This window comes from Coregonus clupeaformis, chromosome 26 (genome assembly GCF_020615455.1).
Source record: "Coregonus clupeaformis isolate EN_2021a chromosome 26, ASM2061545v1, whole genome shotgun sequence".
In the NCBI taxonomy this organism is placed as follows: Eukaryota; Metazoa; Chordata; class Actinopteri; order Salmoniformes; family Salmonidae; genus Coregonus; species Coregonus clupeaformis.
In genome coordinates, this window is record NC_059217.1 from 25,834,385 (window position 1) to 25,852,110 (window position 17,726).

Below are 17,726 nucleotides of genomic sequence, written 5' to 3' on the forward strand. Positions count from 1 at the left end.
AAACACGACGAGTTGAGTTTTTAACAAAAAGTTCTATTTTGGTTTCATCTGACCATATGACATTCTCCCAATCCTCTTCTGGATCATTCAAATGCACTCTAGCAAACTTCAGACGGGCCTGGACATGTACTGGCTTAAGCAGGGGGACACGTCTGGCACTGCAGGATTTGAGTCCCTGGCGGCGTAGTGTGTTACGTGATGGTAGGCTTTGTTACTGTAACGATCCCGGCAGTCTGAGTCGGGTCCTGTCTGTGTACTAGTCTTTCTGCTCGTGATCTCCAGTTTCCCGAGGGTTCTGGAACGCTCCCTGCCTGGTTGCCGGGCAACGTTGCTAGGCGGGAGCTCTCTTGATTTCCGCACCTGCATCCCATCAGCAATCTGCACACCTGGTCCTGATCATCACCCTTCTTAGGCTCTGGCCTAGCATCCATTCCCTGCCGGATCGTTAGCCATGAACAGTATGTTTATCAGCGGATCTAGTCTTAGAGCTTAGAGCATTAGTTTTGTTGTTTTGCACCTTGTTTGCTTGTTGTATGCTTACCTCCGTTTTGTTCTCCCTGCAGTCACTCGTCCGGAACCTTCACCCAACCTCTGCCTGATGGTCGGCGGCTGCCGAGCCATCATTGGACCAACTACTGCACCCTCAACAACTCATCCACGCCGCCCGCTCTGTTCCCTGGATTATTCAGCTGCACTCGTGGATCAGTTAAATAAACACTCACCTTTGACACCACTTACCTTGTCCTGGTCTGCTTCTGGGTTCTGGCTTAGTAAACCGTGACAGTTACTTTGGTCCCAGCTCTCTGCAGGTCATTCACTAGGTCCCCCCGTGTGGTTCTGGGATTTTTGCTCACCGTTCTTGTGATCATTTTGACCCCACGGGGTGAGATCTTGCGTGGAGCCCCAGATCGAGGGAGATTATCAGTGGTCTTGTATGTCTTCCATTTCCTAATAATTGCTCCCACAGTTGATTTCTTCAAACCAAGCTGCTTACCTATTGCAGATTCAGTCTTCCCAGCCTGGTGCAGGTCTACAATTTTGTTTCTGGTGTCCTTTGACAGCTATTTGGTATTGGCCATAGTGGAGTTTGGAGTGTGACTGTTTGAGGTTGTGGACAGGTGTCTTTTATACTGATAACAAGTTCAAACAGGTGCCATTAATACAGGTAACGAGTGGAGGACAGAGGAGCCTCTTAAAGAAGAAGTTACAGGTCTGTGAGAGCCAGAAATCTTGCTTGTTTGTAGGTGACCAAATACTTATTTTCCACCATAATTTGCAAATAAATTCATTAAAAATCCTACAATGTGATTTTCTTGATTTTTTTTTCTCAATTTGTCTGTCATAGTTGACATGTACCTATGATGAAAATTACAGGCCTCTCTCATCTTTTTAAGTGGGAGAACTTGCACAATTGGTGGCTGACTAAATACTTTTTTTCCCCACTGTATATACACTACCGTTCAAAAGTTTGGCGTCACTTAGAAATGTCATTGTTTTCGAAAGAAAAGCATTTTTTTTGTCCATTAAAATAACATCAAATTGATCAGAAATACAGTGTAGACATTGTTAATGTTGTAAATGGGTATTGTAGCTGGAAACGGCAGATTTTTTATGGAATATCTACAAAGGTGTACAGAGGCCCATTATCAGCAACCATCAGTCCTGTGTTCCAATGGCACGTTGTGTTTGCTAATTCAAGTTTATCATTTTAAAAGGCTAATTGATCATTAGAAAACCCCTTTGCAATTATGTTAGCACAGCTGAAAACTGTTGTGCTGATTAAAGAAGCAATACAACTGGCCTTCTTGAGACTAGTTGAGTATCTGGAGCATCAGCAATTGTGGGTTCGATTACAGGCTCAAAATGGCCAGAAACAAATAACTTTCTTCTGAAACTCGTCAGTCTATTCTTGTTCTGAGAAATGAAGGCTATTCCATGCGAGAAATTGCCAAGAAACTGAAGATCTCGTACAACGCTGTGTACTACTCCCTTCACAGAACAGCACAAACTGGCTATAACCAGAATAGAAAGAGGAGTGGGAGGCCCCGGGGCACAACTAAGCAAGAGGACAAATACATTAGAGTGTCTAGTTTGAGAAACAGACGCCTCACAGGTCCTCAACTGGCAGCTTCATTAAATAGTACCTGCAAAACACCAGTCTCAAAGTGAACTGTGAAGAGGCGACTCCGGGATGTTGACCTTCTAGGCAGAGTTGCAAAGAAAAAGCCATATCTCAGACCGCCCATCTTAATCTTTTCTTTTTATTGGCCAGTCTGAGATGTTACTTTTTCTTTGCAACTCTGCCTAGAAGGTCAGCAAAAGTGGACAAATGTTATTAATTTTACTTTTTATAAATATGAATATCGCTAGCAACAACAGAATACATTTAAATTACATACATACAGTAGGAAAGAAGATAATATCTTCTTTCTCCACTCCTAATATTGAGCAATTACACTCATTGGAGCTAATTACACTTACTGGAGTATATGACATGGGCTTTGTTAAAGCACCCGCGAGTACCAGCCGTGGCATGTGCCACTTGCTGCTGGTAAGCTTTCTTGACTTTAACCTATTCCAATTATAATGTGGGGAGGTCAAACAAATGTACAAATATCTACCAAATCTATTCATTTAAAAATGTTGATTAGGCCTACTTCTCCTTGCTGTTATCATTCACCTGATGATGATTTTTTTCTTTTTTCTAAAATATGATGGGGGTCCCTGGGTCGCTGGTTTGCCTGGGCAGCGGTCCCCGGGCAAGAAAAAGGTTGAAGCCCACTGCCTTAGCATACACCCCATAGGTTTTAAAGCATGTGCCCCGCTGCGCCAATCACATGCCTCACTTTATTGAGTCAGTAATCAACTCTATATAAATGGAGCACCATTTAAAGTGTGAGTTTCGCTCTTTTTCTTGTGTGACTAACTTCGGACCATCCAACTTAAATCGCACACTGAGCTAGGATGTCGTGCTTTGTTGTCTCTTTTATGTTTGTGGGTGATTGCTGAAGCTGAGTGTATCAGTGTCTCTGTGTAAGAGATCTAAGCCCAAATAAGTTCATGTTAGACATGCCGGTTTGCCTGGGCGGGGGGTCCCTGGCCAAGAAAAGGTTGAAGACCCCTAGCATATACAGTAGTTACATTATTTTCTTATGATATAGGAATTTGTCTGTTCAACCCAGGGGAGAAAAACTGCCCCCTCTCATTGAAGCTCTGAGGTTCAAGGCTGACCGGGGTACTGCAGGTTGTTGTATTCAGAAAGCAGGATACCCCATTATAGTCAATGGGAAAATGTCAGTCTTAGTGGTCAATATTCGTGTAAATATATATATTTTTTAGAAGAAAATCATGGTATCAATAATTGCTTCTATTAAACCAGATGTACAGTATGTCCTTGAACCAAGTATTATAAAAACAAACACAGAATAAGTTATTAGGATAATTTAGTTGCTACCTGCAGCCTGCAGTACCCCGGTCAGCCTTCAACTTGAGATACTCAATGAGAGGGGGCAGTCATTCGGCACTGATATCAGCCTGTAACGTCACTTCCTGGAGTAGCTCAAACTGCTCATGTTATGTCTTGAGAATCCCCCCGATTAGACGTCATCTTAGCAAACTAAAACCGACTTCCTGATCTTCAAATGCGCCATTGAGACTCCACATAGGAATGAATGGTGTGACGTCGTCGATTGCTTTGTCCATTTATATATACCGTCTATGATTCAACCCTTCAGTGTTAGTAAATTGTACATTTGTATGCTCTTGCATGTGGTATACCTGTCCTATATGCTGCTTTCTGCGACCCTCTAGCTACAGTAATTGTAGCATAACCTTTAAAACAGCAGGATCTTCTCTATGAATTCAGCTTGAATAATCTGTCTGTCTGTTGCAGGCAGCACAGGACCCAGGCACTGCAGGCATGGCTTCAGGGTTCATTTTGTGGGAGCAGTAAATTCTGTTCTAGTCAGGGTCACAGGTAAGAATTCCAATAATATTGGACAGGCAATGGTCAGGGTCACGTTTGCCATCTCCCTCCAGTACTACTCCATAAAGAGCGCAATCGGAAGCCTTAGCACTCAGACCAAAGGCCAACACAAACCAGAACCACAGAGAAAAACAGCAAAAACTTTTAGACTACTGAAAGATTAGGGGCCAAATCTTGTAGGTGCCAAATAATTTTTGTTGGAGATTATAACACATGTAAGGAGCATATTTTGAATTTTTATTTCAGGACTATTTATTACTTTATATATAGCTAGCAGCAATTTAGCCTCTAAATCTGTCAGGACTTCTAACTGTTGGTTCTGATTGACCAGTGTAGTGGCATTTAGGAAGCCATATGACGAGCCAAGAAAAACCAGGCTGAAAATCAGGTAATCCTCTCGAGACGGCAGAGCCACAGCAGTCCCTGGATTTGAAATAGCATGATTGTAACTCACACTGGTCTTCTGCTGGTCCCTGATGTTTGAATAATCTCAGGGAGTCAGCCTGGCTTTGCCTCTTAATGTGCTTGATGGCAGTCCACTGTGACTTGGCCCTCTTTGTTCCGCTGTTTAAATGTTCTATCTGGCTGCGGACACAGAGGCCTGTGTTTAATTGTATTCAGGGATGTTTGCTTGGGATTCTGGAGTGCCATTATGCCAGGAAGTCAGGTTAATTGTTGTTTCTGCTGATAGGAAGGACCTTCAACAGCTCAAACTGAGTTTGACGTCTCTGGCCACTTATTGCTCAATGCCTCTCAAGCCACTGCTGTAGCAGAGCAGTAATAGTTTCACTGAGGCAACATGGAGCAACAGTTCCCACTGTACTGTATAACACAGGATGTAGGAACAGCGACGACTTGTCATCATCTGCTTTCGTGACACCTGTCTCAGTGCACTCTCAATAGTGGGAAAAAGGGAAACCTTAACAATTTACAAATTGTGTTTGCCAAACGTTCCCATATATCAAAGGAAATTTGCACCTGGCAGATGCCTTGCGTTTTACTTCCAAAGGCATTTCAAAGTTTGTCAGGGAGATAAAAAGCGCCAAAGAAATAGAGTGAAATGCTGTTTCTTTTCAAATCATTGTGTTTCTGGCGTTCCTCTTAAACCCTCAGAATTTATGGTGGCCTGCTTGTCGCCTGCAGTTCTTAGGCGATGAAAATGAGGCTCACCACATCCCAGTGGCCCCCCCACCCCCCATCCCTCCCGTCCTGCTCTCTGATATCTGCCACTGTCATCTTCCTTCAGCTAGTCATTGATCAGCCCTTGTTCTCGGTCCCTTTGACAGAAGCCAATTTGTTTGGATCATGTGGTTTATGAGGATGCGTCACCAGAGCCATGGCTGGACCCTCTGTAATATGCCCTTGTGTCCCCCCTCCTTCTACTTCTGCACTTGGCAGAAAGGGGCCCTTTTTGACGCCTAATGATGATTTGACAGACTTAATAACGAACAGGCAGTGGCCTTTTAGCATTTAGCGGAAATATGTTTTTGACACAATAAAAGGAGGGCCGATAAATCACTGTGGTCTCTAATTATCCCAGGGGAGAAGAGTAGCTGGTGATTAATGTGAGCCTGGACCTTTTGAAGGACAGACAGACAGTCTGCCAGCCCAGCAGGAGAGATGAGAGGAGACAAGCAATGGGGTGTCAAAAAGATGACTTCCTCCCTCGCCCCCCTTAGCTCTGGGCCATGCCTGCTGTTTAGCATAGCATCACACCTGCTGTGAGGGTCCGTCTTAAAGCAGAGACAGAGCACTAACTACCCAAGGGCTGGTTCAGGTGTTGGATGGTCAAGTTAGATAGAACCTATAATGATTCATGTGTAGAATTGATTCATAGGACAGATTACGTTTTCAGAACTGTATTCAGCATTCATTTTCCACTGTGCCAAAATGGCAATGCAGCAGACTCTAGGGGCAGGCTGAGTCTGCCAGAAAGCCCCTCTGACAGCCCCTTCCTTCCCATTCTCCTTCCCTCCCCTCCCCTCCCCTGGGTTGGAGACACACACAAGAGACCACCAGGGAAGCACTTCCCTTTTGTTGAGAGCAAACAAGCTTGAAGGAATGTGTGAACTCCGGGGCGACGTCTGACTCATCGGGCCCTGCAGCCTGACCTGCCAGATTGGAGCTTCTGGGGAGGGGAAATGAAACAGCGATTTCCACCGATGTTTGGTATTTAAGATTTGAGAGGAGAATAAAGGGAGATTGATGTTGTGATGGATAGTCATTGACTTATGACCTTTTCCCCCACATTTCAGTGTGGTGAGCCGTTGTCAAATGGCAGAGGAAATTTGCAAAGCTATTACCTTAGTGTCTTTCTAAATCATATTCCTCTGAGTGGAGATGGTTCCCATAATACCTGCAATGTACTGGCCAAATTATCTATTATATTCCTGTTTCATCTTTCATTTTCTCCAGCTTGGCTCTGAGTCAGAGGGCAGGGAGAAGTGGGAGAATGCAAGGAGCCTCAGCTTCTTTTACAGCATGCATGCCTGGGTTCTATAGTCCTTTTTTTTCTATTCAGATATTTCTTAGAGGAAAGATTTTGGTAAGCTTTGATATATATTCAAATGCGTTCTTTTTATATTCCCACAGAGATTTATCAGTTGGAAATCTCACCTTTGGAGATTTCAATTCTGTATAGAATATTAAAAACATCCCCAAAAGGTGCTTCAGACAGAGGGACGCTTTACCATATTGTTTGTGATGGCCTGGTGAAAGCAGCAGCAGCGTTCGCAACAGCTGTGGATTCACAAAAACTATAATTGTGTGATGAAAGGAGCATAATTGAATTCAGTGATGTAGGAGGCCACGTTATTAAGCCCTACCGTGCCTGTTTGTAAGGAATTAAAAAGCCTAAAATAAACCAAATGGAGGGGATATTAATTGAATCATAAGTTAGACTTTCTGAGCAGGATTGATCTCTTTCTTATGCTAATCTGACGGCATTAGCATGCCTGTGGTAATCTTTTGCCATGCAGACTCACTGTTCTATCCTTCTGACATAATGCGTTCAGCGAGGGTAAAGCTACATGGCTTTGTGCTCCATACTATCTACTGTGTGTTCATAAAAAGAACATGGAATCAATCAATGATCAATAACGGACATTGAGAACGTAATGTCAGTTTTAATTATAAATATTGAACATAAACAGGTGATAGTATATACCCTTTTAATTAGCACTCTTAATGTTGTTTATGTTTCGAGTACCAACAAATTAATTCTGTGTGATATATGTATCATACCATTTGACACCAGGTTGCATTTTTCTTCCTGGATTTCCATGAAGTCCAGACTAGGTGCCTGTAATTAAGGGTTTTGTGATCCTTAAACCCGAGATCCCAGTCTCTAGGTCCTTGTCACTAAGTCAAAACACTTTTAATGACTTTGGAATGTGAATATATTAAAATGTAATTAGCTGATCTCTGGCGATCATCTCAGTCAAGTCAATTAGTAAGGTTTTTTGTTAACGTGACAAAGGATCCAGAGATAGGGAGGTGTTGTTGACAGTTATTAATTACCTCAGTCTGTCAGGAACGCTCTACAGAGACACCCAGACACCAGGGTACATTTTCTGACATGCCAGCCGTAGCCCCAAACAATGAAGAATTTAAGATACTTGACATACTGTACAGGCTGACTGAACACCCTCTATCCTCTGGTGCTATTCTATTCTGGGAGCCATTTGTTCCTTTCACTGGCCTTATCTATGCCTCCTCCTGTCCTGCCATTCTTAGTTGGCCGTGCCTAGGTGTGGGTAATGAGGATCTTCAGACCTCATTGCCCTTCATTACCACACGTCCTGCTGGGACTATTTCTCCGTCTACGGAATGTCACCCTCAAAGTGTTATCTAGTGACGCATCCGTGGCAAAGAGCCCTTACAATTTTCATTCTGTATGAGGGTTTTAGTGATCAGGTCCTCATATAGGCTTTTGAGTAGAACCATTACACCTATTCACCCATGTACTGTATAGAGGTATTTGAAAGGAATTGGCCTAATTCAAGCTTGATTGTCATTTTTTCATGAAGTGTGTCCCTATGAGCAAAAGATGTTGAAAAGACACTGAAAATACATATTTTTGGTTGATATGTGTGTTCTTTAAAAAAGTATTTTCCCCACATTCCTACTATGATATCACCCCTGTATCCTGTAAGCTAACATGACTTCTTGAAAGATCACCATTTGATATTTGCCTTTGTGCCTAATCCACTCCACTCATAGCATGTTCACACATTAGCTATGCCCTAGTTAGCTGCGTGCTGAATAATACTGTCAAAAGTGAAGAATAATCTGTCCTGCAGTACCATCACCAACACACATGGATGCAGATAAGGGAGGGGAATTTGGAATAGAGCAGAGAAAGAGGGGCTTGAAGAAGTACTCCAGATATTTATTTTGGGTCCCTGAGAGGACGAGCAGCCTATTTAGTTGGCGTGGAGCAGTAACATTTGAGACGGAGGCTGTAGATCAGGTGCAAAAATAGGTGGTATTTATTTTACAGTGCAGGTCATGGAGGTCACTGGATCCAGAGTTGTTTTTACAAAAAAGTATAATACAAAATGGCAAAAATGACTTGAGAAAAAAAAAAGATTTAAAAAAAATAAACCAATTACAGAAAGGCAAACAACATAAAGACAATTTAAACATTTGTATAATTGTTACGATTACCAGATTCTGGCGTTTGTTCTTTCATAATGCAAAACGGTATCAGAGGAAGGCCCGAAAAATTGCCAAAGACTCCAGCCGCCCAAACAATAGACTGAGTGTTCACTATGCTACCGTCCAGCAAACGGTACCGGAGCATCGACTCTCGGACCAACAGGCTCCGAGACAGCTTCTACCCCCAAGCCATAAGACTGCTAAATAGCCAAACTGCTAAATAGTCAATTAATGGTACCCAAACTATCTGCACTGACTCTATCTTGCATTGACCCTACATACACTCACACACTCACTCACACACACTACATTTATAGTCCCACACAAAACCCACACACATTCACATACACTACATAACACACACAAACTGACACAAAATAGACATACACATTATACACACACACACACTCACACACTTTTACGCTAATAATTTGCGGCTACTACTTTGTTCTATATTTTACTCTTATCATTATCTATCCTGATGCCTAGTCACTTCACCCTGCCTTCGTGTACATATCTACCTCAAATACCTCGTACTTCTGCACATTGTTCTGGTACTGGTACTCCCTGTATATGTATATAGTGTAGCTCCATTCTTTTGTATTTTATTTTATTCCTCCTGTGTTACTATTTTATTTGTATTATTATGTTTAAACTCTTCATCGTTGTGAAGGGCTCATAAGTAAGCATTTCACGGTAAAGTCTACATCAGTTGTATTCGGCACATCTGACAAATACATTTTGTTTTTGATTTGGAACACAATGTTTGATGGGACCAGCGTTAGCATAGGTTAGCTAGCAAGCAATGTTTGTAGCAAACAATTAGTCCATTCACGTGTGGGAGAAATTGAGAGAAATGTCTGACTTGAGGAGTTCACATTCACATCGTCACTCCCTACATAAAACAATTGCATCAGCACATGCTTTATTGCCAGAAGCTGATGCAATAGGCCTACCCTGTGCCCTCTGCAATAAATTAGGTGAAAACAATCTGGAGGAGTTGGATGGGAGCTACAGTGTTAGAGGAAACAATCTGGCCACCAGAACCACTGCCAAGCAGAGGCGTAGATACAGTAGAAGTAGCTGAGAAAACCTCAACTCTCCACATACAGGTACAAGAGAGTTGAGTGGCGACGAGTGTGGGCAGACTACATCGAGTTGCTGTCAGTCGATACTTGTAATCTTAAACCTTACCGTGTACCTATGTTTGTCCTGTCTTTGTTTGCTGAAATCCATACTTTTTATGAAAACTTTCTTCAAATACAACCACTGACCGTTTCCTCATTTCTGTTGCACTAAAATGGCTCTAAGATGTAGATTACCCTACGTAATCTGAGATTCAATTGGCACATGCGCATTTGTACAGAGTTGCCATCTTAGAATTGTTTTTGCGTAGTATAGTACAGTAGATTGTAGTAGTAATTACTAAAGTGTTTTTGCGGATTGTAGGATACTGTAGTATTTACTGTAGTGTTTTTTGGGACATTACTGTAGTATTTACTAAAGTGTTTTTGTTTTATTATCTTTGACATAGAAGTGGGGGGCTTTCTCCTTAAGGAAACCTACTGGAGAAATACTTAAAGAGCAAATTTTCCATACCCATAGGGAGGGAGGGAGGTAGGACTAGGTTCTGAACGGCAAGTTCATCACTTCTGCTCTTTTCTATAACCTGTTGGGAACACAATATATGGTCTATACTTGGCATGTAGGTTTCTCACTTACAGGTAGCACAAATTGGGATATGGGGGAGGGGAATGGGCATATAGTATTTAATATATTAACAAAACTGTAGTATTTTTGCGGACTGTAGTGTTTTTCATTTTTTTGTGGATAATACTGTAGTATTTCCTAGTATTCTACAGTATACTACAAAATTGTATACTAAGTACTACACATGATCGAGGCATACTACAGTGTGTAGTATAGTATTTTACAGTATACTACAGTTTACTACAGAATTCTAAAGTAAGTACTGTAGTATTCTATAGTAAACTGTAGTCTTTTTTATGTGGGTACATGGAGAGTTGAGAATTTCTCAGCTAAGATAGAAGGTGAGTGAGGTGTGAGAGCTAGTGAGGAGCAGTCCTGCTTTATAGCTGATGACAGCCTCTGATTAGACTGTGTTTACCAAACACTCCAACATTTATTGCGCTATGTATTTTGATTGGAATAAGGTGTAAGGCTCTCTGTCTTATTTGTTGGCCTTTACAAGTACTGCAGGGTTTGGGTTTTAGTATTTGCTTAGCAGGGTGGATTGTTGGCGAGAGGCTTTATGGGTATTTGCTCATTATTGATTAAGTGACACCATGGAGAGCTCTCCTCTCTCACCTTTGTTGGCTGTTTTGTTATTGGTTTGATTACTGTAATACCATGGTGACTGATGCACTTTACATTTGGTCATCATCCATATCTGCAGAGAGAAGGACTACACTAGAGGAGGTGCTGTCAACAGGCCAATTTTCATGTTCCCCTGAAATGTTTTTTAACTAATGTTTCGGAAATAGCTTTTCTGTTCTCAATCAAATGCTGATAATGGTGAACAACAGCCTAGTGAAAGTGCCCAGGAGTAGAACATAACATCTAGTAGGCTATCCAGGCAGAATCCCATGCCAGATCTATGGGGCTTTGAGTTTACCCTGCTGCTCTGCATCTGAATCCCAGCAGAATAATTCACCACTCTGGAGCATTCAGTCTCAGGAGAGCTATCCATTGTTTAACCTTACAGTTTGTCTACGTTCAGGGGTTTATTGTCATTAAGGGAAGGGAAACAAAATCCCTGAAATGTTCTCCCTTTGTGTTCAGCAGTATTGTCCTTTGATGCTGGGGGTCTTTAGATGTTATTAGCTGTGGATATTCCGCTGTAGAGAATATATGGGGCCCTCTGTTTTAATTTAGAACCGTTTTTTTGTATCCTGTCTGTCTAATTAGCTGCGGTAGAGACTAATTGTTAATGGCACTGCCGTTATTGCACTGGGTTCTCTTTTTTATTCCAAATGGAGCATGCTGCTTTTGTGAGGCATACCTAGGTTTTATAGTGTTACTCAAACCACACCTTTTTGTGTTGGCAGACAGTCCACACGGTTTTATCAGCCACTATTCTAGAGAGCAATTAGTTTTACTACAGCATTTGTAGTTCCTCTGTCTCTTTCTGCTCAAACCAACATATTATTATCACTGTTAGAAGCACTGTTATGCTCTTGTTCTCAACCTGCTGTAAGACAAGCAATTTTCCAGGAATGTATCTTAAGGGTGGCCTTGCTGATTTTTAGAGAGTATTGGTTCAAAACAAAATATATGTATATATCATAACCAAATGTAAGGACTGATGTCATTGAAGTATGTAATGCCAGGGATTAGGAGATGGGATTCCTCCTCATTTGTAATTTGGTGTTGCTCTCTAATAATTTAACACTTTTCATGGATTTCTCAATGACTCTGTATGTTTTGCCTGCTCCTATATTTCACTACAACTCTGGTCTAGCCCATTAGATGTAGGCCTACACCAACTTCTGTGTTGTGTTTGAGCCATTGCCAAAATTGGAAAGGATATTTAACAAACCAAACGAAAACAAACTATTCTTCTTCTTCATTGTGTCTCCACATAGACAGTCTCACTCCCAGAAATGTGTTTTCACTCTAATCCTGTCAAGCGAAGCGACTACTGAGAAAAAAGCAATTAAGAGGGAATCTTGGAGATTATCCATAGTGTCTCCCAGTATGGAAACCATATTTAGTCTCTCCCGTTGCTCCACAATAGGAGAGTTGTTGTTCCGTTCATGTCTATGGGCTGCAGGCTTTTGCATCGCACCAGTTAGCTGATATATTGATCCCCAGCTAAGCAATTAGTCTAACCACACCATTTAATCTACAGCCCGAACTCAGTGCAAATACCAGTGGATTGTGTTCAGTCAAATGACACCAAACGCCTTGTCATTTCTCCCTTTGTTAAATTCACCTGCTGGATTGTGTGGGTGATAGTGTGAGTCCCCCCACCCTGGGCCCAGGTCTCCTCTGTAATGACGGAGTCATCCTAGCCCAGGCAGAGAGCTGGAGCTGGGTGACTTGAGCTGAGCCCTTTAGACCATGTAAGTGGGAGGCTTAGCACACAGTGTTTTCATCTCCATCCACAGCCCATTTAGCGGATCTCCAAAGGGCTTATCGGTTACACATCAGAGCAGCCTTTCATGTCCCTACCACACTACCGTACTACCATCTGAACCCAAATTGCCCAATTTTCTTGTTTATAGAAGCTGGGAATTCTGTGGACTTTTAAAAATGTTTTTGAAGGTGGTGGAACGATGTAGGTAGATGTACGTAGATGTTGATGCATAGATGTTGATGCAATCAGTGGTTTGATTTATCAAATATTTATCAACTATCAAAATGTTGTTTGTGGTTTTGACGTCAGTCAGAGAAGTTAAAGGTATTGTAGGTGAAAGATTCACACGGATGGCTGAAGGGAACAGGTATAAACGATAATGCATATCCGTTAGAAATTGTAACACAATTTTCTTTTGAAGTTTGATTATGAGCAAGCCTGCAGTGGATTTGATTAGGCTGCAGCTCGGGCTTCTTTAGTTGAACACCCTATTATGAGCAAATAGGTGCTAAGCCTGTCTTTATTTACTGTGTGAGAGTTCGCAAGGACTCTTTAACTCAGAGGTCAGTGACTTTGTGGATTCAGCTGGTCTGGACACATTAGGTTACACTATATTGCTTAAACAAAATTGATTGTGAGCCTTGAGCCATTCTCAGAAGATTGTCTCTATTTGTCATCGTTTTTCACATGTCGGCTCCATTAATTGATGTAATTAATTTGCTTATTGATGGATTCACTTGCCTGATGGTTTTAACTTTGAAATAATCTGACATTTTAGTCAGCTAATGAAGCAATCATGAGAATTATTGTTTATACTTTACAAGAAGTTTGTATGAAACTAATGTTTTTTCTGCTATAATTAATTCATCCCAACCAACCTGAATAAGCAGACTTTTAATGAGATGTGACAGGGAAAACAAGTTCCACTCAGAAGCAGTTTACTGTAAAGGGAAAGCACTGATTAATGATATGCTCCGTCAGATGTCTATGAAATGGCCCTTTTAGGTTGGTCCAAGTGTACATTGTACATATTAATTACTGTTTTACGATTAAGTGTTGATTTAGCTTGAAATTGGACTTCTGTTATATTTTCCTAACTTACTACACTGACTGTGTGCTCTGAGCGATCTCAAGGACTTGGGGAAGTGTGTAATCTATGAATAGGCCTATATGTTTTCAAGGCTCAAGCACTTCTCTGCAAAGGGGTCCTTTGCAAATATGAATATTACTTTCAGAGAAAATATTTATTGACTTTAAAACCAAGTCATGCTCCTCCATCTCAAAGCAGGGCCGAGATATACACTAGGGTTTGAAATTATTGACACCCTTGATAAAGATTAGCAAAAATGACTGTATAAAATAAATACTGAGAGATATTGTATGCGCAAAGAAATTGGGAAATTATATTCTGTTAACTAATAACTAAAAAGCACACATCAAAATCCTTAAAGAAATGGTTAATTGGCCACAAAATCAACAGTTTGGCGATCTCACCTTTGGTTTGTATGGAAGAGGCAGTCTATAAGTGCAGACGGAGGATATCAAGGATCTGGAAGGATTCTATATGGAGGAATGGTCTAAGGTCCCTCCCAATGTGTTCTCCAACTCATAAAACATTTTAGAAAAAGGCTCAGTGCCGTAATCCTCACAAGGTGAGGTATTAAAAGGTATTGAAAACAGGGGTGTCAATCATTTTGACCACTACCTTTATGAAAAAAAAAATTTGTACAATAATTCCCCTATTTTTTGGAGCATACCATTTTTTACTTTATACAGTCATTTTTTCTCATCTTTATCAAATGTGTCAATAATTTCGGACCCCACCGTAGATCTATTGGGTGGGAGAACAAAAGACCACCATAAACCCAAGGGAGGGGCAACTTCTTTTTTTCCCCACCTCTTCTCTCGTTTTTGCAGAGTATGCACATTGCCTTCATCCTCCCATCCTACAGTATGAGAGAGAGACATGAAAGGCAGTCACGTGCAATAAGGATCTTTCTGCCAGTACAGTAGTATGGTGTAATTGGATGAAAGAGGATGACCTTTGCCTCATTCGCTCACACCCATCTAGTGGCAAAATCTGAGAACTCCTAGGTGTTAACATGGAGGTGCCCTGCCCCAGCTAATACAGATCACGCCATATCAGATTTATTGTCTCTGCTGAGTGATACAGATACAAAGAGAGACATCATGGTGATGTGAGCAATGTGAATCACTGGTATTTGGTAGTCATGGATCAATTATGTAGACTTTACTTTGAGCTTGTGGCTCCCAATCGGTTTGGTGGTTTGATTACCCTGAAGCTACAATTACAGGTTTGCTTTCATATTGGAGAGCTGGTAAAAAAGCCTTGTGTCAAGTTCTTGGGAAGCTGCAGGTGGAATATGGGTTTGCTGCAGTTGCAACAGATACTAACATACACTACCGGTCAAAAGTTTTAGAACACCTACTCATTCAAGGATTTTTCTTATTTTATTATTTTCTACATTGTAGAATAATAGTGAAGATATCAAAACTATGAAATAACACATATGAAATCATGTAGTAACCGAAAAAGTGTTAAACAAATCAAAATATATTTTATATTTGAGATTGTTGAAATAGCCACCCTTTGCCTCGATGACAGCTTTGCACACTCTTGGCATTTTTGTGTTTTGGGAACATATTTTTTTCTGATGTCCCCACACACTGCTCGCTTAACCCGGAAGCCAGCCGCACCAAGGTGTCGGAGGAAACACCGTCCAGCTGGCGACCGAAGTCAGCTTGCAGGCGCCCGAGTCAGCTTGCAGGCGCCCGGCCCGTCACAAGGAGTCACTAGAGCGCGATGGGACAAGGTAATCCCGGCCGGCCAAACCCTCCCCTAACCCGGACGACGCTGGGCCAATTGTGTGCCGCCTCATGGTCTCCCGGTCACGTCCGGCTGTGACACAGCCCGGGATCAAACCCGGGTCTGTAGTGATGCCTCAAGCACTGCGATGCAGTGTCTAGGAACGTTCTTGCAACACCAAGTGAATGTTTTATACAAACATTCTATAATCATCACCACGACTGGACCGTTTTTTGCTGCGACCTAACTAATGTTCTGGTAACTTTCACAGAACTAATTTTGGTTTGCAGGGATGACTGCAAGGTGAATTACTGAAAGTAGCGTGAATGGGTCTAGGCTCAAATAAAGGCATTGTGGTATTGTAGCCTGCCCACTGAGTTATGTAGCTAATGACAAATCTGTAGTATTCCAGAAATATATATTTTTTAATAGTTTGGGGAATGGCCTCATCTCCGAGGGAAGATCTCCCCCCGTTAGAGGTCATGTCCCAGCCCAAGAAGTGGTTAGACAGTCTTTGGGGTTCTGAAGGACTTATTTAAGTCCTCAGGGCCAGCAGGCCATGGTTATCCAGGAGGAGTTAGTCTCCTAGTCCCCTCTCAGCCCCTGCTCTCTGGGTATCTGTGTGTGTGTGTGCCTGTGCCCCAGCCTCTCCATTAAGCCAGCCCTCTACAGATGGTGGCAGCCGCAGCAGATCCCTACATTCCCATGCACGGCACGTCCTGGGGCGATCGCCACACCGATTTACCCACCTCTCTGTTGCCGTGACGACTGAGTCGAAGGGTCTGGCTGGGGCCCTTATTATGTGGTTTTCACCATATGGATGTCCTCCCGGAGTGACATATAACTTTTTAAAGATTTTACATCTTGCCCTTTATATACTTTTTCTGCAGGGGGCTAATTGTTCCCTGAGAAGATGCAATGCTCGACACTGGGCTTGTAATCATTCATACCTGAAGCAGTGGGGATATTTTTCCAGGCCTTTTTCGTGCGGCTATGCAAAGGACTATTGTCTTGTGGCTTGTTGCTGAAATTGCATTTCGTTAAATGTGCTTGCTGAAAGCAAAGCACAACTTTCAAAATTGTTTGTACTTACATTTTCTGTTTTGCGTGTGCGATAAACAGAATGGAGAAAATGGAATTTGGGAAAAAACTAAATGGAATCAGGCAAGAAATGTAATGGATTTTATTAATTAATATATTCAATTAATAATTAATATGCCATTTAGAATACCCTTTTATCCAAAGCGACTTACAGTCATGTGTGCATACATTTTTACGTATGGGTGGTCCCGGGGATCGAACCCACTACCCTGGCGTTACAAGCACCATGCTCTACCAATTGAGCTACAGAGGACCACGTATGCTATGTTCAGTTACCTTTCTGATCAAATTTGTGATTAACTGCCCCACAATCCAAAGTAATGAGGTTGATATAGTAGTATATCAAAGTAATCAGACCAATTATTCTACTACATTTAACTTTTGACTATATTTAACTGCTTTTTTAAGTAAAACTTTTGAAACTTCTTCAACTACCACAAAAATACTTTTAAACAGGTAAAGCAAGTCCCACAATTTTACTACATGTACAATGTACAGTTGAAGTTGGATGTTTACATACACTTAGGTCGGAGTCATTAAAACTCATTTTTCAACCACTCCACAAATGTCTTGTTAACAAACTATAATTTTGGCAAGTCAGTTAGGACATCTCAAATCAAATCAAATTTTATTGGTCACATGCGCCGAATACAACAGGTGCAGACATTACAGTGAAATGCTTACTTACAGCCCTTAACCAACAGTGCATTTATTTTAAACAAAAAAGTAAGAATAAAACAACAACAAAAAAGTGTTGAGAAAAAAAGAGCAGAAGTAAAATAAAGTGACAGTAGGGAGGCTATATATACAGTAAAATAAAGTGACAGTAGGGAGGCTATATATACAGGGGGGTACCGTACCGTTGCATAGTCAATGTGCGGGGGCACCGGCTAGTTGAGGTAGTTGAGGTAATATGTACATGTGGGTAGAGTTAAAGTGACTATGCATAAATACTTAACAGAGTAGCAGCAGCGTAAAAAGGAGGGGGTGGGGGGGCAGTGCAAATAGTCCGGGTAGCCATGATTAGCTGTTCAGGAGTCTTATGGCTTGGGGGT

At 41.6% G+C, this 17,726-nt stretch overlaps 1 protein-coding gene and 1 non-coding gene across 4 annotated transcripts in view; one reads left to right on the plus strand and one right to left on the minus strand.

The window, feature by feature from the left end:
• The window catches only part of LOC121540224 (neuroligin-1-like), a 325,848-nt gene that overhangs the window by 88,032 nt on the left and 220,090 nt on the right, over positions 1-17,726 (plus strand). The gene's annotated exons all lie outside the window — the stretch shown is intronic.
• Positions 10,184-10,238, minus strand: LOC121540987. The gene has a single exon (XR_005995632.1). It is a non-coding gene; the product is annotated as a U7 small nuclear RNA (small nuclear RNA).